Source organism: Columba livia, chromosome 19 (genome assembly GCF_036013475.1).
Source record: "Columba livia isolate bColLiv1 breed racing homer chromosome 19, bColLiv1.pat.W.v2, whole genome shotgun sequence".
NCBI lineage: Eukaryota > Metazoa > Chordata > Aves > Columbiformes > Columbidae > Columba > Columba livia.
The window spans coordinates 2950252-2973000 of record NC_088620.1 but is presented as its reverse complement, the minus strand read 5'-3'; the positions used below and the strand labels follow the sequence as shown (position 1 = coordinate 2973000).

Below are 22749 nucleotides of genomic sequence, written 5' to 3'. Positions count from 1 at the left end.
CAGTCAGGGTAGAGATAAGTTTGTAGCTGCATTGAGACTGTCCAGCAGCAGGGAGGGGGCTGGAACCCCTGGGGTCTCCTCTCCAGCCAGAACCCCCCCAAGTATACTTGCATCCTTTCCCTCTTTAAGCATCTCCTGTATCCCCATCCCAGAACCAGCTGCACTTCTGCAGTCAACAGCAGGAAAGCACTGAAGTCACAGCCACCAGTGTGAGGCCATTGGGGTCACACGTGTCCATTTAGTATCTTCCCACAAAGTCCATTGATCAGGTTTTACACACAGCAGCACATGGCCATAAAAAGCCTGAGGAGCTGTTGATTTACACTCCCTGGCCATCAGATTTTATCAGCGTTAAGGAGCCCGGCATAGTCCCAGCTTCCGCCCTTCTTCTGGGTACAGCCCAGCTCCCCATGCTGCCCCAAAAACAAGCCGGGCACCCACAGAATAATTCACAGAAGCCGCCAGGGAGAACCCCTGCTCCCCAGGGCTTTGGGAAAGTCAAAATTAGCCCCTTTTCCTGCATCTCCATCCCCCTGAGGTGCCCTAAGAGCCTGTGAACCCCTGCAGCCCCATTAGAGTGGTCCCCACCCCATCACCGGTGCTGCTGGTCTGGGGGATGGATGCTGCTGGGGGATGGATGCTGCTGGCAGCACAGGGCTGGGGTTGGAAAGGGAAGAACTGTGGTAAATCACTGTTTCGGTTGTGATGGAATGGGAAACCCCATGGGAAGGCAGGAGGGGACAGCGGGAGGACGGGCAGCACTGGGTGGTGGCAGCAGCTTGGCATGGAAAGGAACAAGGGTCTTCCCCACCATGGGCACAAGCATCCCAGATGGACCATTTCCAGTCTTCTCACCCCATTCCCTAATGATTTTGTTGGTCTGAGAACACACAAAAAAGAACAGCATCTATTTGCCAGTCAGGTGAGAATTGAGCTTTAAAATCCAGCCGTCAGGAATAAAATGCAAATAGGAGCACGCAGGGCAGCAAAGAAGCGATCTGATGTCTTTCATTGTTCCTGGCTGGGTCTCGTAAATCATTGCTGTCTCAGTCCTGTGCCCTGCTTTCTAATTCCTGCCATTACTACTGCATTTATCCACTCACATAGTTGGTTGGAATTCGAGATGTTGGTTTAATGTGGCACTGATGAGATGGTAGGCATTTATAAAAGGTACAGCAGCAACCTGCTTTGTGGAGGATACAGATTTTTTTTAAACAGTAATAATACAAAAGGAAATAGCATCTCTGGCTGAAACATCAAAGGCAATTGGAACAATTTTGCAAAAGGTTTTATGCTCTATAATAATTTAGTTATTTTTTCTTCTTTTGATTTCACCTTCCCTCTGATTCTAAATGCAAGTAGGCTGTGTATGATAAAGGCCATGCCTTGGGGGAACATGGTCCTTCACCTATTTCATGTGCACTAGTTGTATGTCTAACACAAGATTGAATTCATACTTAAACCATTGACACATGTGCCTGGCTTTAGTTCTGGTTTTGAATGGAGCCTGTGGGATGTGAGTGATACTCAGGGCGTATGAGACGGACTGTGGGAACTCTGTCCCTGGTGTGACACTGATGTCACCTCCATGAGAGATGACATGGGCACTAACAGCACTGAGGGTGTGGACTGGTGTTGGGCACAGCACTGGGAATTTACCCTCTAAGGGATGGGGTGAGGGAGCGGAGGAAGGAGCAGCGGGAAGGGATGGGAACCACGTCCTCCGTTTCCCAACCTCTCCCATCTCCCCTCCCTGTCCCGTGTCCCCCGTGCTGGTGGAGCACTGAGGTGAGAGGAGAGCATCAGCTGTCCTCTTGGAATAGGTATGTTTTGAAGTCTTATTGAAAATTAAAACATTTAAAATAGGATGGAGCCAATTGGGACCAGAGCCCTTTTGATATCACTGCAAAGCAGGGAACGAGCTCACCCCCCAGCAGCGGTGTCTGCTGGAGCAATTCAGCCTTAAGCACAGTTAATTTCCCATCGATCGCTGTCTCCCGGATTAAAGAAGGGCTTTTGATCGGAAGTGTCATGAACCCCTGTCACACAGAAGGGCCAGAGCTGCTCCCCTGGGGTATTGATCGGGGTGCAGGCAGGACAGCCGGTGTCACCCGCGGGCAGGGAGCAGGGAAGCGATAACCAGCACAAAGCTGGAGCCGGGTGCTCCTGGAAATGGCTTTTCCAGTGGGGTGTGGGGCAGGAGAGTGGCCGGGGCACCCATGGGATGCAGCGGCATCTCCTTGTTGCTGCCTGCTCGGGAAGGGCTGACCCATCCGCTCTCCCGGCCGCGGCAGAAAACGTCAGGCTGCCTCATGTTTTCAAACTGCAACGAAAATAATTTTCTTCTGGAGGCTTCAGAAGGCAAAAAATAAAAGACAATATTTACATTTCCCTGTGATGTGTCACTCTGCGTGGGCTGTCATCACTCCTCCTGCGGAGGCCCTGCAGGTAAGCGAGTGACAGGAGGAGGCTGTGACTCACCAGATGGGACACGTCTCTCCAATGTGACTTCAAACGTGGGACATTAAAGAGGGGTTGTCAGATTACAACAAGTACCACTCTGGATTTCCAAGCAGCGAGCAGAAAACCTGGTGCTTTGAGGAGGGTGCTTGGGCACCTGCCCCTTAAAAACCAGCTGCTCACCAGTGACCCTGCACCAAGTTGTGTCTGGTCTCTGCAGTTTGGTGTAACTGTTCTTTGTGTTTTTCCAAACAGACAAATAGCACCAAGCCCCCATGAGCTGGAGAAACCCCCTTTTCCCATGTGGAGCCCCGCTGTGGCACTGTTGTTCCTGGATGTGTCTTATGTGACGCCCGCGAGGCCAAGGGAACGCAAAGCACCTTGAGCGTTTGGCAAGGAGCTTGCATGCAAACATTAATACACAGAATGATTAATTACTATTTGCCTCCTATCATTATTTGTTTTCTATCAGCATCCTTGCTCTGGTTCTCTTCTGAATCCAGCCCTCGATGCCAAGCGGGGATATTTTAGGAAATGCAGATTATATAATATTTACATCTGTGCCACTTGTTTATTCCTCTCTGACGGTTAATTTTATTACTGCTCCTCTCGTACAAAAGCAGTGATTTGCAGAGCCAAAAGCATGCTACGTCTTTTCAAGGATGCACTAATTTTAATAATTAAAAAGCTGCTGCTTTCCATCTGCCCGGGCAGGGATGGTGGGGACAGCAGGAGGGCACGGGGGAGGACAGAGCTCCGACCAGCCACGGCCCCCACAGCATAAACGTACCCTCATGCCCTCCCACTGGAAAATCCCTCCCTGCACCAGCTCAATACAACCCAAAATGTGATGGAATTTGTGGGTCTGGTCCAAGGTCTACAGGTTTATCTTGGCTTTCTTTTCTGGGAAGAGGAAAAGACCCCAGGAAGGGAGAACAAGTCATCAGGGATTTTTTTTTTCAGGGCTATAGGGATGAGCTGGAAAACTTGGACTGGGACAAAGCTGCATTTTCCATTGGTCAGAATCAACTTTTCCCTTGACAAAAATCAGCAGTTTGGGACAAAGACCAGGTTAGTGTTGCTGGGGAGGAGCATCCAGCCTGGAGGAAGCGCTGGGGATGGAAACACTCTTCTCTCCATCAGGCAGTGCGGCCTGGGGACCCCAAAACGCAGCCCTGTCCCTGAGCCAGAGAGGGGCTGCCAGCCTCCAGCATGGACAGGGACAGTGCCACAGGGCCACCAAAATGGGGCTTCACTGGCACCGCTGCAGCAGACGGGCCATAAAGTCCTTTTGATAGATGCCGTGCCCCAGAACAGGTAGCTGGATACCCAGGACCCCAGGCGTCACCACTCAGACCAGCACCAGAACAAACTGGTACAGTTGGTCGCATCCCGTTGTGCAAAGCAAACATGAATCAGTCGGTTTGGCTCCTTCCAAACCTGCCTCTCAAGGCTTGGGCTGCGTCCTCGGGTGCCTATTAAACCCAGCTGTTGTAGCATTTCTGATCTCTCCCGGTATAAAAAGCTTCAGGCATTAACCTCCAGGACTGCAGCCGTACCCAGCTGCTCGTTACCACCACCCCCATTTGATAGCAGTCCTGTAGGATTCCCTCTCTGAGAACAAAAGCAGTATCTGTAGCACACGGGGATGTATAAGACAAATAATAGCAAAAGGTTAACAGCATTTAGTAATATAAACCCCCCTGGCACTACTACCACATCTAAGCAAGGAGCCTGACAAGCATAATCCAAAGAAAATATAAAAGATGCAAATGAAAACAGGCAGAAAGGACAGTGTGACACGCGGTAGGAGGTTTTTCTCTGTGGTACAAGCTCTTTTCAGAGGAGCAGATGTCTAGGCTGGCAGGGAGGAGAAGAGGGGATTTGTTTATTGAGGGGAAAAATAATCTTTTAATTTGGCTCATGGATCAAAATCTGAAAATTCATCCCCAAAGATCCTGTTTGCTGGCATTTCTTCTCACTGGTGCTAGCAGCAAAATTGAGGGAAGGCTGTTTGCAGCGGGCAGGGCTGGCCTTGGGGAGGCCACGTCCCCAAAAGTGGCTGTGCCACCACCCACCGTGACCCAGGGGATGCTTTGTGGTGCCTGGCCCTGGATCATCCCACACATCCACGCTCTGGCCTAACAGAGGGTGTATATAAAAAAGGAGCATGATGTATGGTTCCCACAAGGCTTGGCTAATTCCTGTCTCTCCTCCTGCCCTGTAAGTGCTGCCTTGAAAATCGGGAGGTGATGCTGCCGAGTGCACTGAGGGCTGCTGTCTGAGACCATAATTACACGCAATGTTAAGTGCAGAAGCAGTTCCAAGGCTCCGCTGAGACCAGAAGCAAAGGGAAGGGGAGGCTGTTTTAATTGAAAAAAAAGCAAAAAACAACAACAATCCTCTTATCTAAGCAAGCCTGTTGTGTCACCATCCCCCGCAGTGCCAGTGGCTGCAGAATCGGTGCTGTGTCCCGTCTCTGCTGTTTTGGGTGAGGATGATGAGGGTGTTTCCGAAGGGCTTTTCTGGAAGCCAGCTGAAGAGCTGGCAGGAAGCCACAGGCTCAGTGGTGCTGCTTCTCCATCCCTGCCGCCTGAATTAGGAGGAGCCCAACCCCGCATCAGGAACAGCGCCTAAGCAAACCCCTAACAACACCCTGCTTAATATAGCTACCAAAAAAATCCATGCAGCTCCGTTCACCTCCCCTCCCTGCTCTGCTAGCAGGTCATGCTGTATATGCAGGAGCCCAGCATCCTTCTGGCAGGGTGACCTGTTCCTGCTGCTGTTTAAATCAGTCACAAAAAACCCCAAACCAACCTTTTTCTCCAAAGAAGACCTGGGACGACAGCTCCTCGCACGTTGTGGGCCCACCTGATGGCTGAAAAGCAGCAAAGAAGGAAAAATTAGAAGGAAGGCAGTAATAAAACAAGTCACAGCTATTCAAATGGGAAGTGAGATGCTCATGATTTTTCTCCTCTACCCTTATGGGGCCGAGCAGCTCAGCTCTGGGAGTTTATCAAGGATGATTTTGCCAACAGCAGCACTGGGATGGTGACAGTCCTCACCCCAAAAATGTGTGGGGAAAATGGGGCACTGAGATGTACAGAGATCCCCAGCCACACACCTTCCGTTTTTGCCTTAAACACTGTGATTTCCAACCAACTCCCCCTCCAGTGTCCGCATCAATTGAGCCTCCTCCAGTTTTCAACACAGGCTGACCTGACAGCTGCTGCCACCTTTTTCAGGTAAAAAAAAATCCTTCAAATTGTTTATGATGTTTGACAGAGCAAATGAAGTGTGCCCACCAGTACCCCCAGATGTCATTTTACATCAGGGCTGGTCAAGATTACTGAGTTTTGCTGCAACCCAGCGTTCAGGCAGCAGCTTTGTGGTGTAGGAGCAGATTTTTAGAATGACTTAAAACCAGCCGACTTGATGTGCATCATCACGTTAGAAAGCAAGCAGGTTCTGCAAGGAGAAAATAAGCACCGTTGACATCACACTTGAGAGATCACTCACTGCTTTGCTCAGGATCCCCGGCTTCCAGCTCCCACCTCTTTTATCCATTAACTTCAGTTATTGGTCTTATCAATGCAAAGAATTAATGGTCTGTTATTTCTAAAGAAAGAAGGGGTCAATCTGAAAGAAATAAAAGTTTGAGTTAAAAACCTCCCAAATGGTTTCAACTTTTCTTCAGCAAGGGAAAACATTTCTACCCTTCTTCCCCTAGAAAAGCAGGTTGTATTTGCCATAAGTGTGCAGGATACAGTGATGTTCCTCTGCCTACAGAAAAATAAATAAATAAATATATAAATATATATATATATATATATATATATAATTTTTTTTTTTTTGCTAAAGACTTTTTATTCAGCCCCAATTCACGTTTTCTCTCTGCTTAGGAAAAGTGAATTTTCCCATTTTATGGAAGGAAATAAAATCTCTTTGCTATTATATCACAACAACAGTCATGCGTACATACATGAGCCGAGTGGTTTTCCCCTTGATAGTCCCTTCAGAGGAGGTGTTCGCTTGACATCAGTTACACACGGGAAAGTAATGAGTTATGTTAATTGAACTCATCCTTGCAAATTGATATTGCTCCTGCAAATAGAAAAAAAAAAAAATCTTTAATATGTTTGCGCACCATCTGTATGGAGCTCATATCCAATAGCAACAGGGTCAGCTGTGGCTCAGCTCTCCAGTCTTACTGCTAAACTAAGGGAAATGAGCTTTGACTGACGGTGATAAAAAGCTCCCCAGTTGGAAGGATGCTGCTTCAGCATCCCTGCCCTATGCGCCACTCAAACCTGACCACAGGCTGAGTTCAGACTTTGAAAGGGCATCTCTGGCTGAAGAGATGGGTTTGTTTCCCCCCCACTGCAGCTCCTGCCCTCCCTTCCCCAGACCCAGCCTTGGTTTTCATGAGTTTTGGTCCACGCTCAAGCCACGTCACCCCAGCCCAGCACATCTGTCAGTGACACCAGGCAGAGAAACCACAATTACAGCACCAGGCAGTTCCAAGACCAATTAACAGGGCCTGAACTTTAGGATACCATTTAATTGAAGAACTTGTGCCTGATTCGGGCTCTGCGGAGCTTGGAAGCAGCGGAGCGGTGAATGATAGATAATGAATTTCAAACCACTTTGCTAGCCCAGTAGCCTCATATCTACAAGGTGTTTTGCAATCGGGATTATTTTCACATTGATGTGTGCCTTGGTTTGAGTCTGCATTTATCATGTTTGCTTCTAATATCAGTGCATAAAACATCCATCAGAGAACAATATGGCTTTATATTCAATTTTGAACATATACATGCATGCATACATCTCATATGTACTCATTTATACACGCACACACACCTATAGGGGAATGCAGAGCTCCCTGCACCCAGCCTGGCTGTGAGCACGGCTCAGGTCTCACTCCTGGAATTGCTGAATGCAGGAAAAATACATGAAATCTCTGGGGAGGCAAATGAGAACAGGAGCTGGTAGATGCTCCCACCAGAGGTATCAGTGGTACCACTCAAAGTGAACATACTTTTCAAACAGATCCCCCCAGTGCGGGGGCAGCCCCCAGGACAGGGGTACGCAGGGATGGGGACAGGGACAGGGCATTGCAAGGTGTCCCTCTGCAACGTTGTGCCCTCTCAGTCATGTCTTGTTACCGAATGTCCGCACATTTCTCTGAGCACCAGGTCACACTTTTGCGAAGCTGCTTCTAGATCCTATCGATCCAGTGGGAGAAAGATAGAGATCATTAAGTATTTAAATGGAGACAAATGAGTCTCTGTTGCTGTGACATCCAATAAACTTGCAGCCAGCCACCCTAATTCCTAGTAAATTTAAAAAAAAAATAAATTTCTGTTCAATCAGTCATTAATGAAGCCATAAATCATTAGCAGAATAATTCTTTCCAAATTGAATTACTCCTTTCAATTATTTTGCTTTCCTTCCTCCTTTCCTTTCATTCCTTCATTCCCCAAGGAGCTGAACAGAGTCAATGCATTGGAATTAAACTTAACCAGCCTGATGCTGCTCAGTAACGCTTTGACTTCTCTCTTCTCCTTTCTGGTCTCACATCTGTCCTTTTTCTCTGCAAAACCTGTGGCAGGAGAAAATGAAAACCAGGATGTCAAAGACTCTGGTTTCCCCTGAGGATTACTCAGGAAGGGATTTGTTATTTACCTTTTTATTGAATGAGTCCTTCTAGAAAACAGAGAGCAGGAGCCTGTCTTTGATTTTATCTTAATGAACATTACTGATCCAGCTCGCAGCCTTTCAAACCTTATCATTCGACAAAGCTGTGCCGAGGTGTGATAGAGAGCCACGCTGAAACAAGATGTAATCTGTCCAGCATTTCTGCGCCAGTGCCTCATCCCTAATGTAATCTGGGCTTGTTCGCAGCCCCATGCAAACACAGAATGTACAAGTGGCAGGTGCAGAAGCAGAATCTCTTCCAGGTCCTACCACGCTACATGTTCTTACTCCCAGGGACCAAAACCAGCAGAATTATTCTAGCAAGATGAAAAGTGGCATCCCCAGGGTAATTTTAGGAGAGGATTTTCATTTTCCTTTTCACATTTCCACAAAAAACACATAACATTTGTCAACTTCTCCCCCCCATCCACATCCCCCAAATCCTGCAGAACAGATAGTGCTGTGCCAGATTTTTCCCCACATGCTTCTTTTGCCCTTCCTTTCCCCTGGCATTCACAAAAGGGTTAAAAACACCTTCTCTGTTTCATTTCTCATCCTCTGCACTGACCACCACCAGCTTTCCCAAGCTGTGCTTGAAACAAGTTAATTCTTAATTAAGCTCTTCCATCCTGTTTGATATTCATGATTCTTTTCATTACTTCTTAACTCTGTTGAGTTTCTTACCTTATTTTTATGCAACTCAGCCTACTCTCCATTCACTAAATCCTTTGAATCCCTGAATTGCATTTTTGTTATCCTTACTGTTATTGCTTACATCCCGTCTCGGCCGGTGTGGCATTTCGATTTTTTTTTTTCCCCGAGGCTTAGATTTGCGCATGTGTGCGTATGGATATATAATACATAATTTGCTGAGCAGCATGCAAATTGCAGTCTCTGGGAGAACAGCAACCTGCATATTGCCAGAATGAGCATCAGTGAAATATGGGAAATTAATTTAGCCCCATGAAGTAGATAATTACTATTTTGCAGATTGAGAAAGTGGGGCATAAAGAGATTAAGGCCCAAGGCCCCAATCTAGCCAAAACCCAATCATATGCTTAATTTAAAGGAGTTTAGATAGTTCCCCTAAAGCCAGCAGGAGCAGACATTGCTTAATATCAGGCACACATGGAAATGTTTTGCTGAAGGAGACAGCGTGGGGTTGGGACCAGGGGACAGAAGGACATGGCTCAGTGAGGAAGGGCTCGAGCAGCCTCTAACAAACCTGGGCTGAAATTCAAGGGCTGACAGTTGGCAGGAGGGAAAAAATGTGTCAGTAGGACTTGTGACCTCCAAACACTGTCAAAAGCCAGTTTAAGGCATCTCAGCGTAAGCAGCCCAAGTCTACCTAGCTGGTGATTGTTCCTTATTAAACTTCCCCTTGGGACAGCTCAAATCCCTTGTTTTTATGCTCGATTAGATCTCAGATAGTCCGAGCCTGCTGTGTCTCCGCAGCAGGGATGCGGCGCAGCCCATCTGGGTCCCTCTGCTCCCATCAACACCCACGGCATCCCCCGTCCTGCCCACGCCCGAATTGCTGGAGGTTTGCAAAATTAATTGCTGTTACCTACTAATGCGTGTTAAATGCATTGAGGTTCTCAGTTAAGCAGCTTTATGAAATTATAGGAGAATTAATATACTATAGACTGCTGCTTCGTCAGGTTAATCGAGCTACTTTTTTTAGTGCTGGATACTTGATTACGGAGGTCATGCCACACGTGTGAAACAGCGTGAAAACCTACTGGTTTACCTCCCAGGGCTCCAGAGGACGGGCACAGCTCCCTCCTCGCTTCCACTCTCGCATCACTTGGGGCAGGGACAGTCTCTCCAAATGTCCTTGGCAGAGCCAGCAAAATGGTCTGTGGGTAAAAAAGACAAAGTAATCAGAAACCCTGGTTGGTGCGATCTGCTTTTGCTTCTGCCACGAGCACCAGATGCACGGGGAGAGCAGTCATGGGATGGGAGCTGGATGTGACACATCTCACTGCTTGGCAAGGAGTAAAACCTGCGTGGAAAGCAGGAGCGCTTGTCCCATCAGGGATGGCGAGGTCTGAACAACCCAGCTGTGGAGGAGGATGATGCTGGGGGGATGAAGGTCCTGCTGCCTCACGAAAGAGGGGCTTTGCAAAAGACTCAAACGCCAAGTTTTACATGTTGTTAACATATTCGGTGGCTTCTCCCTGAAGTTTCACCTGCCATCCTCAGCTTTGGAGCTGGTCTGACATTAACACTGATTTTATTTTTTAACATTTTGAGAAAAGAGGAAAGCCTGTGAGGACATCTCCTCCTCCTCCGGCACAGCTGTAGGTGCCACATACACATCTCGAGGAAGCCACACATGTCATTTATACACAGATTCACGTCTTCACATGTAGCTCCTTGAGTTGGGCTCACCTTTGACAAGGCCGCTATGGTCCATCTAGCCTGTTGTATATATTTCAAACTAATGCGCAAATACAGTTTTACATAAAATACCAGAGCAGAAGAGTTATGCCAGTCCTCTGGGAAAGTAATACCCATCTTAATAAAGTGTGTAAATACATATTTATTTGCTAGACTGGAACCAGAGAGGCTGTTCTGGTCTGCCAGGGAAAAGAAATATACATTTTAAGACTGCCTAGGTACATAATTACCTTAGAGAGAGTGAAATAAATCATCAGTGTCTTCTTGCTCTCCAGGAAGGAACAGTCCTGAGCTCTCCTTTAGTTTCCTTTGCCAGCAACAAACATTCCCAGGCACTGTGTGAACCCACCCAGCGGCAACTAGTGAGTCTGGGAGGGAAACCAGTACAAACCAGTACATGCAGTGGTAGGGCAGACCCTTCCTCTAGACTTTGTCTTGGAAAACATTTGGGTCCTACCCAGCACAGGATATATTTATCACTACTAATGGAACAAGATGTCTACTCTATGGAGACAAAGTGAAGTGAAGGAGAATTGATTTGGTAAAGATACACCGGTGTTACCTGCCTGCCTGGCGCCTGGGGAGGGAGTCGGAGGCTCCGAGCCCTGGCTCTGACCTGGATTTGGGAGCAAAACTCAGTTATTTTAGGGGGTTGTGGTCCTTCCATTTGACATTAAGGTTCTGCTCGTTGTCCATAAAGAGTTAATGAATAGACGTCTTAATAAGCAGCCAGTCAATGCCAATGGATTGCGCAGCCCTCCAGTCGATAACTCACTGACAACATCCTTATGACCATCTGCAGTAAAAACTCCCCGTGTCTGCAATATGCTTATAATGGCTATTAATTATTTATTGGTCTTTTAGAAAATGTTTGCAAGCGGGGCCGCAGAATAAAAGGCTGCTGGCTCCTCTTTCCATCTCCCTTCTCCCACTGCTGCGCACGTACTCACGAGGGGCTGCATCTCCATCTCCCCCTGAGCCCAGGGGCGGGGCAGGGGGACTTGAACAAGGTTACACAGCTCCCTCCTTCATTTTCAAATCTATCGGCTCTTTCCTGAGCTGGTGGAAACTGGCTTTGCTCTTGGGGTGAGAGATGCAACCCCAAATCTGCAGCAACGCGAAGGCTTGTGCAACATGGTTCCCAGCACCAAGGGATGCATGGAGAGGACGGGCACCGAGGATGCACACAGACAGGGATAAACTCAGCAGCAGCTCTCGCTAGGCTGTCACATTCACATGAACATGAAGAAGCCAAGGACTCTGCACACCCAGATGCCCAAGTTGCTTTTCTTGAGGAGCCAGAAAGTAGATGCAGTGGGGAGGTGCCAGACTGGGCTTGGTTCGAGATGCAGAGAGAATGAATTATGCATCATGGCCCAGCCTGGAGATCCTTGATGATAAATAACGCTAAGTGGGAGCTTGCTGCATGCTTCAGCTCCAGCCTGCCCCTACACTGCTTTTTTTTTAAAGAGTGCTATGGATTATGGAGCACAGTTCGATGTGAAAGGAGTAGTTTTTGCAATTGTTCTTTAGGCTGGAAGAATTGCCTCCTTTTGCAAGGTTCCCAGGAGCTGTTCTTCAGTTGCATCCTTCAATCATCGCTCCAAGCTGTGGGCTGAAGTGCACCCCAGAGAATTCAAACACAAATGTCAGGCTGAGCAGGGGGTTCCCTGGGATTTGTTCAAACAAATGAAATTTCCTGGAAACAGAGGTCATAAAACTGCATTGCAGACAAGGTGAGGGCGAGAGAAATCACCTGGGGCACAAGAGAGCCCATGGGCAGGCAAAACCCCCCAAACACACACCCACAGCCCCATGCACCCTATGAAATTTTGCTAAATACCTTTAAAAACCACCCCACTCTCAGTTACCACAATGTGCCTCATACCTGCTGTGCCTCTAGTTGCTTTCTCCATTCCTCTTCAAACCAGGAGCTTATTCAAGCCCCAGACTCACTCAGATTTATGCTGAGGATTAATTAGGGTGGGTGGGGGTTTGGGAGAAGCTCCTGGTCCCATCACAGCTGGGTTTGTTAATTCCTGACATGGTTCTTTTCCCCACCTGTTAATCTCTTGGTTTTTCTCCCTTTCTGTTTCCTTTGCAGTATAAAAAGGCACAGGCATTCAAGGCTTTTTTTTAAAGTAATTAATAGACCTTGTTTATAAATGGTGACATCAGCCCTATTGCAAATGGGGCTCATTCCAAACATACCCCAGGAGAAGTTTGTCTGTGCTCTGTTTTTCAGGTGGGGGTGCAAGAAGAGCTCCAGGGCTGGGCATCTTCCACATCCCCCAATTCACCTGTTTATTGAGTAGCAAGAAGGACATAAAATCACTTTTGTGCTTGGAAACTGTGAAAGATACCTGCAAAGGGGTTAAATAGCATCATTACAGTTAATGACTCCTGATGACCACTTGCAAATAAAAGGACAGATGGTGCCACCCTGCCCAACCTCTGGCAATGCCTCAGAAACTGTGCACAAGCCCAAACCAGGTGATTAAAATTCTGTATTTTCTTAACAGCCCATTGCCATTTCAGAAAAGCAGATATGTAAATACAGCCTTTTCGTGTACAGGGATTTGTTATACCTTCAGCGCTCTGACAAGGGATGATTGACAACAAGGGCGATGGGACTGTTTGCCACGCTCTCTGCCAGGCAAACACATCAAGAAAAGCACAAAGAAAAGAACAGGGCAGAGCTTAAAGTGGGTGTAATTTATCTGCCGAGGAGATCACTTAGAGAAAGCCAGTGGGCTACAGCCGCAGGGTCAGGAATGGCTTCAATCTACCGGTTTCAAAACAAGCGGGGTCTGGCAGGAGCATCCGAAATAAAGGGCTATGTCTCTGAAGAAAAGGGCCTTCCCTCCTGCCTGCTCCTCTTTCCATTGCTCGCTGATGCAAGGAATTATCTGCTCATCATGGTGGTAACTGGGGACATCTGCTCCTGCATCCTCAGCCATGGAGGATGCTCTGGTCCTGCCCCTGGTGCCTCCCGCTCCCCTCTCCCCCATGCACAAAGGGACGTGCACGGGAGTTTTGCACCCAGGAAGCAGAAGCAAAGGAAGCATTAAGGGCTGCATTTTTCCACTCGTGCTGAAAAGCTATTGTCCTCGTTGGTGTCAAGCAGGAATTTTGAGCCTGCCACTGGCTCTGAGCATTTAATCGTATGTGACCTCTCCGAAGAAACATGGGAAATTAGCTGCAGAGTTAAGAACAGAGCCCAGGAGTCCTGATCCCTACCTCCTTCATTTAATCACAAGACGAAGCTTGCTCTTGATGGAAAGCAAACAGATGAGAGCTGGAACAGAGCTTTGCAGTGAATTACAAATGTTCTGACTATTGCTTAGATTTGAGTTGTTAATCCCAGTTTCTCCTGGTTTCTGCTCTTAACTCATTTCCACTTCTCAGCCTGCAAAGGGATCACACAGGATGTGGCTTTGCAAGAGTCTCTGAGCTCATGTACATGTTGTACACGTTGTTTGCCAGGTCTGGGGGATCTTAATCCCTACAAATTTTAAAGGCAGCTTTATCTGCCATAAATGATGCCAGAGGTGCTGCCTAAGATCCCACGCTTTCCTTCCACTCATAAAACCAGCTTCATCATCCAGAATTAATCTAGGACATCATACGGTGTCACGACCACTTCGCCACAATTGCCTCCTTTTGTTATTTTTAAGAAAACTCCCAACATCTTGGGGATCGCCAGCTGGCTTGGCTTTTTTGTCAGAAAACTGACTGATCCTCTGATCCATCATAGTCCTAATGTAATAAAACATGAAAGATAACAGGTTTTTCCTGGAGAAACCTTCTGCCACCAGTTAGATCTGGGGTTAAGGAGGTTGCGACTGCACGATATAAGTAATATCTTCCCTTAGAAGATGCATTACTAAAGCAGTTTGTCTTGAATAGGCATTTTGCTTTTCTGTGTATTTCTGCACTAGAGAGCGAGGAATTGACTCTGTTTCAACTGCTTTAATTAAACTGAGTTAAAATCTGTCAGAGCAAACTTTCCTGCTATGCCTACACGAAATCTGTTAAACGAGAAAACCAAAATACAATGGCTATTACTTTCTGTCAAGTTCTACAGGATTTTCTTTTTTTAAGAGAGGCTGAACCGCTCATTCTGCACTAGTTAAATTCCGGCTTTCACTTCGAAGCATTTTATTTCCAATGGATATATCTTTGTTAAACAAGCTGGGTTGAAATCCTGCCTTCTCCACCCATCCATTCTCTTAAGGAGCTTGATTGATGCAACAGCATCAACACAATGCAGGGAGTGAGACGGAGGGTGATGGGAGCAGAGGCAGGGACCTGCATCAGGGTTCCTACTTTCAGAGCAAAAAGGGAGATTTGTGCATCAGTATTGGTCCAGAGCAGGTCGGTTTGGGTTGCAATCAGCATTTAACATATCTTCAATATGACCGTGTCCGTCACAAGTGACCAACCCATGGATGTAAAAAGGGAAGCTGCTCCTGACAAGTGGAAAGGATTGTTTTTCTTTTATTTTTTGAGAGGCACCCCAAGCCATACGTTGAATGCTGGCGGCAGATTGGGGTGGGTGTGATGGAGGCAAGTGCCCTGCTCTCTGCCCCACTTCCCAGCACAGGGATGCAGGATGCTGCGCACTCATCTTAATCACCATGAAAAGCTTTGGGAGCCATGCAGGTAAAGACTTTGTTTAAACCTAAGATGAGGTATTAAGATACATTTGCTGCTCTTACTGTGATATGTGCCATTTCCAAAGGGTGAAAGGGCAGGTTCTTCACGCAAAAAGCAGCGCATGGAATTTAAAATATGCCAGCCATTACTGCTGTGCATCTCTTAGCATCATCTTATACCAGCAACCTCTGCTGGGGAGATTTCCAGGAGGATTAAACCGAAAAACCCTTTTCCAGCATCTGCTGCTTGGAGAGAGAGGGTTGCTATGGAAACAGCATCTGGCCTATTCACATGAGTTTTATAAGGAAAGAAACAAATAAAAAATAAAGCAAAAACAACACACACATCGCACAAAACAGAGGTGACTTTGTCTGCCTTCATCAAAGAGAGAATAAGAGTAGTAATGAATAATACAGCCTGGCTGTTTGTTTATGGATGCAGGTTTACCTCCCAGCCCTCCTGGATCGCCTCCAAAGCTGGAGTTAAGCAAAGAGCGGAGGACCTGAGGTGACAACACATGTGTTTGGTCTGTGCCATGGACACCTCTCTGGGTGACGCACCAGCCATTCTCCACCTTTTCTCCACCAGCTTCAGTGCGTCCTTGGGAATGGTTTCATTTCTAACAGCATGACAGTGCTGAAGAAATGTTGATAGATGCTCTTTGGACCCGACCTCTTCACCAGCTCAATTCACATTTCAGGGCACAATAGCAGATATTAGTTCTGGCTCCAAGCCAGTGCACTTGGACCAAGGTCTGGAGAATGGCAGCTGATCTGTGTGAACCTTCTCATGATGGGGCACTGGCAGCTAACCGGTTAATCGTGGCAAAACACCGGGAAAATGCAGATTTTTGCTGAGAAGCTGGTGCTGTGTGGGCTGACACAAGGTGCCCACACAGTCCAGCACCTTTGTGCTTCTGCTAATTCGGGTGTAAATTGGAGAAATGGTACCATAGTACCCAGAGCAGTAACTTACTCAAGGACTAGATCTAGATCAGGTGTTTGACCCAAGCGTGCTGTGTGCTGGCTTCACCTCTCTGAGCGCTCCTGGGGGTTCCTCCTCCTTCACACCCACACAGGTGGTTTTAAGGCTGAGGCAAAACACTGCACTGTAACCCAAGCATGGCTTGTTTCCCAGCTCATGCAAGCAGGGTCATTTCAGAGACCCGCTGCCATCACCAAAGCCCCATTCAAGCCCAGCATATATTTCTGTTGTTTTCAGGAACACACACAATTTACCATCTGGCCTGGTGCTCTTTATGCTCTGAGCTTGACGCAAATCAACACAGCTCCACTAATTGCTGGGATGTTAATGATGCTCACACCAAGACACGGTCCGGCTGAGCAGCCCAGTGCCAGCTCTGCACGGAGCAGCAGGACTGTCCTGCAGCCTGCAAGATGCCACCGACCCTGCAGTCCTGGTCCATGGCTTGTTGTGCAAGATAAACTTGCCTTGAGATAGATGCTCGCAGAACCTAAAATGAAAAGGTGACAGCAACTCTGGCTAAAGGAAAAGGAGCGGTGATGTAAAGAAGGAATTTAGCCCTGCAGATAAGCTGCCCCGCAAATGCCCTGGTGCAGAGAGGAGAGGGCTGGTAGTGATAGACCAGTGTTGGGTGAGTCTTCTCTGGGAGCAGATGGGCTGAAATCCTTATCAGCAGATACAGACGGGGAGAATATGGGAGTCAGCGCGGCGTGAAAGCCAGTGCCGAGGTGGTGTTGCAGCAATCAGCACTTAAGTAACAGCCAGGCAGCTCCTGGATCAGGCAGGCTGCCTGCCGGTGGTCCTCCTGCCCATCACCTGCCTCCTCCTGCCCATCACCTGCCTCCTGCCCATCACCTGCCTCCTCCTGCAGGCACAGAGCAGGGCTGATGCTCTGGGGATGCTGCCCAGAACAGTGACAGCCACATCCTGTATCCCCCCCAGGGCTGGTCCTGCCTCCCCACTCCAGCCCCAGCCGGAGTTACTGCTGTGCCTGCAGCATAGAGACTTCACTATCACAGTTAAAAATGACCCTGCCACTGCAAATCCACAGAGCTGTGGTCAAGCAGCAAAAAAGGAGCCAATTTGGGAACCCGAAACAAATGTATTCCCGTGGCTGGTGATTAGGAAGAGGCTTAGATTAGATGTAAGGCTTTATGTGTGTCTACGCTGGCTCATGGCTGTGAATCCTCAAGCATCCTCCCCAGTAACCTTTCCTTTGTCTTTATTTTGTTCTTTCATGACTGATCAGCAACTTCTCTTCCCAGCACTTGAAACGGGAGAATAAGAATTTCAGGGCACTCTGCAGGACTCATTTATTTACCTGTTACCTTCTCCTGCGTGGAGGAACAGCTCCTTTTTACCCGCTCAGTCCTCCTGGGACAAGGGCCGGCAGCACAGCTGAAGCCCAGCCAGGTTTGTGCAGAAACAACCTGCAGAAAGAGCTACGGGCTGGCACCGAGGATGATGCCCGGCTCCAGAGAGCCACAACCAGCCCAGGGCTGGACTCTGCTGCCAGCTGGCTTTAAAACATCTGCCCCCCTCTTCCCCTCCTTTTTTATTCCTCGTTCATCAGCAGTGGCATTAAATCCTTTAGGAGTTTTCCGCAGGTCCCCTTTGAGGCTGAGGAAAGGCAAGTGAGCTGCTTTCATGCTGCCCCGGTGTTTGCCCAGCGCTGATTTACACCCTTTCCCGGAGGGCACAGGTCGTACATCAGGGCCAAGCTCATGCTGCTCACCGCAGCAGTAGTTCTCCCCCTCTCCTGAACCGTGGCCTATTTTGGAGCTAATAAATCCCCCCAGCAGCCTGCCAGACTCCTCCTGTTCAACCCCAAAGAGTGGGAAAGGAAAGGGAATAAAAACAGGGAAAATAAAAAACTGGCATCACCATGGCAACCTCCTCTTTCCTGGCACTGCAAAACCTTAAAGTTCCCACTCCCCATTTATCAGTTGCGTTCGATCAGGCAGTGATGACAGTCGGCATCACTACGTGTTACAAGTGTCAGATGCTCATGGTTGTGCTTAGAGCAAGTTGCACTTTTATGCATCCTCCCTCGGGCCGGCCGGAGCTGTGTATCCCTCCGTGGGCTGTTTTCCAGTGGGTGACTGTGTGGTTTGGGGGAACAGGACCATCCCCGGGGCATCCACCCGGGCATTACCAAAGTATTTATCTACTGCATGAGATGTTTGACCAGACAACTCACCCCAGGTCAAAATGATTAAATACTTCTCTCCTTCTCAAAGCTGGCCTTTGCCAGGCTTTTCCTTTTCCACAGTGCTGCTGGACATCATTACCTCTCAGTCCAACTTTGCATTAAATAGTTGAGCTGTCCTTTACCAGGAGGGAAACTTGGGCACGGACAGGACCTTCTTGTGAATGTCCCTCTGCAGCAAGAGCACCGCAGAGCAGCCCCTTCCCCTCTGCCCCCCGCAGCTGAGCCGTCCCCCATGGCTTTGTGCAAGGCAGAAGCTCCGGCACTTGTCCCATCTTGTCCCCTGCCCTGTGTGTCACCACAACTCCCCAGGGCGTTTGCTTAATGGAGATTAAAGAAGCGCTGCTGCAAATATGTCAGTCATAAAATAACATAAAATAATAAAAGAAATAAAGCACTCCAGCTATCAGCCGGAGTGGAAGTCTCAATTAGCAAATATATCAATCATTGATGACATCTTAAGTAGCATTTACAGTGAGAGTATTACAAAAATGATTTGCAATTACAGCGCTGCTGCATCTTTGCTGGGAGCAGAACTCCTCGAGAAGCAACATCACCACAGGGAAGCACCATCCAGGCCCCCAGCCCAGCACAAAGCTGGGGTTCACCAGCCTGGGTGGGATTTGAAAGTAGTGGCTCTGCAACCCCAAGAAATGTTGTTGTCTTCAGAGTTGTCAGGACAGAGCCCTGGAGGTTGATAAGGATGCTGTGGCACAGCTCTGTCAAGGGGTACCCAGGTATGTCTGCTCCTGCCTTGGCCACTGCATTGCTGCTGGTGGCACTGGCCGAGGGTGGGTGGATGTTAGATTGGATATTAGGAACAATTTCTTCCTGAAAATGGTTGTCAGGCACTGGATCAGGCTGCAGTGGTGGAGTCACCATCCCTGGAGGTGTTTAAAACATGCAGAGAAGAGGTTCTTGGGGACATGGGTTAGTACCAGGGCTGGGTTAATGGTTGGACTTGATGACCGTGAGGGTCTCTTCCAACCAAAATGATTCTATGATTCTATGATGTGATATTCCCTTCCAGCCACAAGTTGGGGATGGAGGGAGAACACACAGCTGGGTCTCACCCAGCTTCGCTCCAGCCTCCTGCCCGGGAGGGGTTTTGCTTTGCGAAGCAACTGAGGCTCTGAAAGAGCCAGGTGGCCAGGTCCCATCTGGCTGTCCCTGGCCCCGGTACCAGGGGAATTAGCAGCCCCATGGCACTGGCTGCAAGGAGCAGGATAATGGTCCAGCACGCTCTGCCAGCATCACTGTCAGGTACCCGCTGCCTGCCCCTGCCTGGTGGTCCTGCCCAAGCTAGGGACCAGCCCACCGGGGATGGAGCCAAAGATGATTTACAGCTCCACTGCTAATGCCTAAGGCCGAGGATAAAAAGGGTCTGCACAAAGGCACTGGAACATGCACAGTCATTTATGAATTTTACTAAATTACAGGCGGCTTACAGGCTCCCAGCTGTGATCAAACCCCTCCAGACAGCCCCGGTGAGATAAAGATGATGGCATGTGCAGCAGGAGCAGTGAAAGCTCTCCCAAACCTCCCCCAGCCCTGAGATGTGTTTCTACACAGACACACACAAAATCCCACTGTTTGTTTGTTTTAAAAGAATTTGTTGGATTTTGCACAAAGCCCCAGCTACAAACATCCCACCTGGGCCATAGATTTCAGCAGCGAGGAGAATCAGAAAAGCAGCTTCTCCTTGAAGAAAGGAAGAAATGCACTCTTTTTAAAAAAAAAAAAAAAAATTAGAAACTCCAACATCTCCCACCAAGAAAAAATGATAGATAAAAGATCCATTTATCCACTTATTTTGTTTTCAATCCCTCTTCTACTCAAGCCCACACACCATCCTGCAGACACAGGTACTTTGCTGGACTGATTTAATCAGCTGTGCAACCAGATGCAAAGGCTGAATGGAAGGAAGACGCCTGGGAGGGCACAGCGCAGCCAAAACGTTTCTGTGCTCAACATGCAATGTGAGCTCCCAGGGCTCCAGCATCCCGGTGGGATGATGCCCAAGTCCCGCAGGGTCCCGGCTTTGCTCCGTGTCACTGCACATGTTCACAGGGAGCAGCGGGGAGTGAGTGCAGCAAATCTCTCCTGGGAGTCCCCCCTGCCCTGGGTACCCGCAGTTTTCTGCACCGATGAAAGTCTCACGCTCAGCTGCAAAACCTCCTTTAGCTTCAGGGCTTCATGCTGGAAAGGATGGAAGGATGTCAGGTTTCCCAAGGCATGTTTCATCCCTGCAGGTTTGGGCACCAATAGGAGACTGTGGTGCTGGTGGGACCTGCTGTCCTGAGTCCTGGTGCCAGCAGCATCCTTGGGAGCATCCCCTGAGCCTGCAGCCTCCTCCCAGCTCAGCTGCTTTGCCAGCTCAGCTTACATTTGCCCAGAAGTTCAGAAAGTTTATAGCAAATTTGCCCTTGGCAGTTGGTCTCCTTACAACCCTCTCCAAGGAACTGCAGTGGTCAAAAGAGAGCAGAATTATTCAGAAGAGTGTAACGAGGAATAATGCATTGGCGTGGGAAGACAGGGAGATGGGAAGTATGAGAGTAGCAGGAATAATGATTATCTCTAGGTGAGTAATTTGCCCAAGGGTTTGCTTTCTGGAGCAAAAGGCTGAATGGGGACTGAGGGAGCCCAGAGGATGGGGGCAGCTTGGGGTCGTCCCATGAAGGACAGTGGCGCACAGCTCGGTGATTTTGGCAACCTCCAGTTACCCCAGTGCAGGGTGGGATGTGAGCTGGAGGCCAGTGCTGGTCTCTCCAGCATCCCGGAGCTCCCGATTCTGATCCCACACTGGGGCAGCTCGTGCGCAGGCGCCGCTCCAATCCGGCACCGTCACTGTGATTCCATTAACGCGCAGGCAGAGCCACTAAATTACATTTAATAAATACCTAATGAGAAGATGACAGCCACTTCTGGACTCTCAGCAGTCCCTTTGGTTATTCACAAGCTCAGGAAAGTACAACTCGGCTTCAATAATTGATAGTCCACTGATGCAGAGCTCAGGGGTAGAAGGGGCCCCATTAATTACTGCTGGGCAGCCGCATGGCGTAGGCACCAAATGCCACCAAGTGAGCACTTCCAAAATGATGCTAATAAATACAGCAGCTCTGCATGCTGAAAAGAATGAGTGGGTCCTGTCTGTTCCCTCCAGAGATGAGCTGGTGGTTCTGGGGCTTCTCAGGGGCCACACCAAAGTGCAATTAAAATGAAGGTACTTTAGGAAAACCAACCTGATTGTGGGTCTGCAGTGATCTTTTGGACACTGGAGGGCTTGGGGTGAGGTGTGATCCCTCCAGCCCCAGCCCCAGGAGGTCAGCCCAAAGCCATCTGCGGCTGCACACCCCCTGCTCCAGGGTGGAAATGGGTCTGGCAGGGCTCTGCCATGTTTTCTTGTTTTAGAGCAGGGCGATGATCTTTCTGGAACGCTTTTTGAGCTACTTGAGTTACAGCCAGCAGCAGGTTGTTAGCATTGCCCTGGGGCTGGAGGGTGGGAGCTGCACGGCTCCCTCGGAGCTGGCTGCAAGGGGAGGGAAAAAAGGGATATTTGCAGAGTGGATCATCCAGTAAAGAGGAAAACAGAGGCAGAAAGAGGAGAGCTGCTCTTCAAACCCCTCAGGAGACTGCACCCCATATTCCTGCTCTGCTCCAGCCTTAGCCCACCCCCATGCTTCATCCGTGCAATAAAAATGGGGAGATTTCCATCTACAGCAAGGGAGGAAGAAAGATGGTCCCCAAGTCTGTAAAGGTCTATAGAGCAAACAATCAAAAAGTCATTGTAAATGCAATCACATTAAACCCTACACTTCAGAAATGTTCAGGCGGCTTCCTAAAGCCTTCCCCTGCTGCGGCAATGAATCTCTGGGTAATTTGCACAGCACCTGTCAATGAGAAAATTTTCACCTTTCAATGAGGTTTTTAGGATGTTTCGGTCAATGGGATTTGGGGGGGATAAGCGGGGAGGGAGGGTACGGTGGAGGCAGAGGCTGGTGATGAGCCCCAGGGAGCCACAAGTGCCTGGGGTGGATGATGTGCTCTTGGAAAGTCAGTGTAAACCTGGGCTGTGACCTGTGTCCTGTCTCCCCCAGAAAAGCTTTCCTCCCCCTGCCACCAGGAAGGGCTGCTCTTGTATTTTGTGAGAAGAAAGCAATTTTTGCAAGAAAATATGGTGTTGCAGAAGAGGGGACACAAGGAGGTGACAGCAGGTCTGGAGAGGAGAGGGCTCACGACGTCCCTATGCAGGCTCTGGGGTCCCCTGTCCCCCAAAGCAATGCTGGCTTGGGGGCTCCTGTGTCCCCAACACCTCCCCGCTGTTGGCATCTCTG

At 48.7% G+C, this 22749-nt stretch overlaps 1 long non-coding RNA gene across 5 annotated transcripts; it reads right to left on the bottom strand.

Annotated features, from left to right (window-relative positions):
- Positions 1-1111: 1111 nt before the first annotated feature.
- LOC110355004 (uncharacterized) lies at positions 1112-12536 on the bottom strand. 5 transcript variants are annotated; one of them, XR_010467169.1, is made up of 7 exons: positions 12452-12536; positions 9911-10019; positions 7324-8065; positions 6443-6564; positions 5980-6099; positions 5278-5338; positions 1112-5093 (listed from the first exon to the last, which is right to left on the bottom strand). It is a non-coding gene; the product is annotated as an uncharacterized LOC110355004 (long non-coding RNA). The 5 variants fall into 5 exon arrangements; XR_010467167.1 differs by having other exon boundaries at positions 1112-5053; XR_002407304.2 differs by lacking the exon at positions 7324-8065 and having other exon boundaries at positions 1112-5053.
- Positions 12537-22749: the final 10213 nt, after the last annotated feature.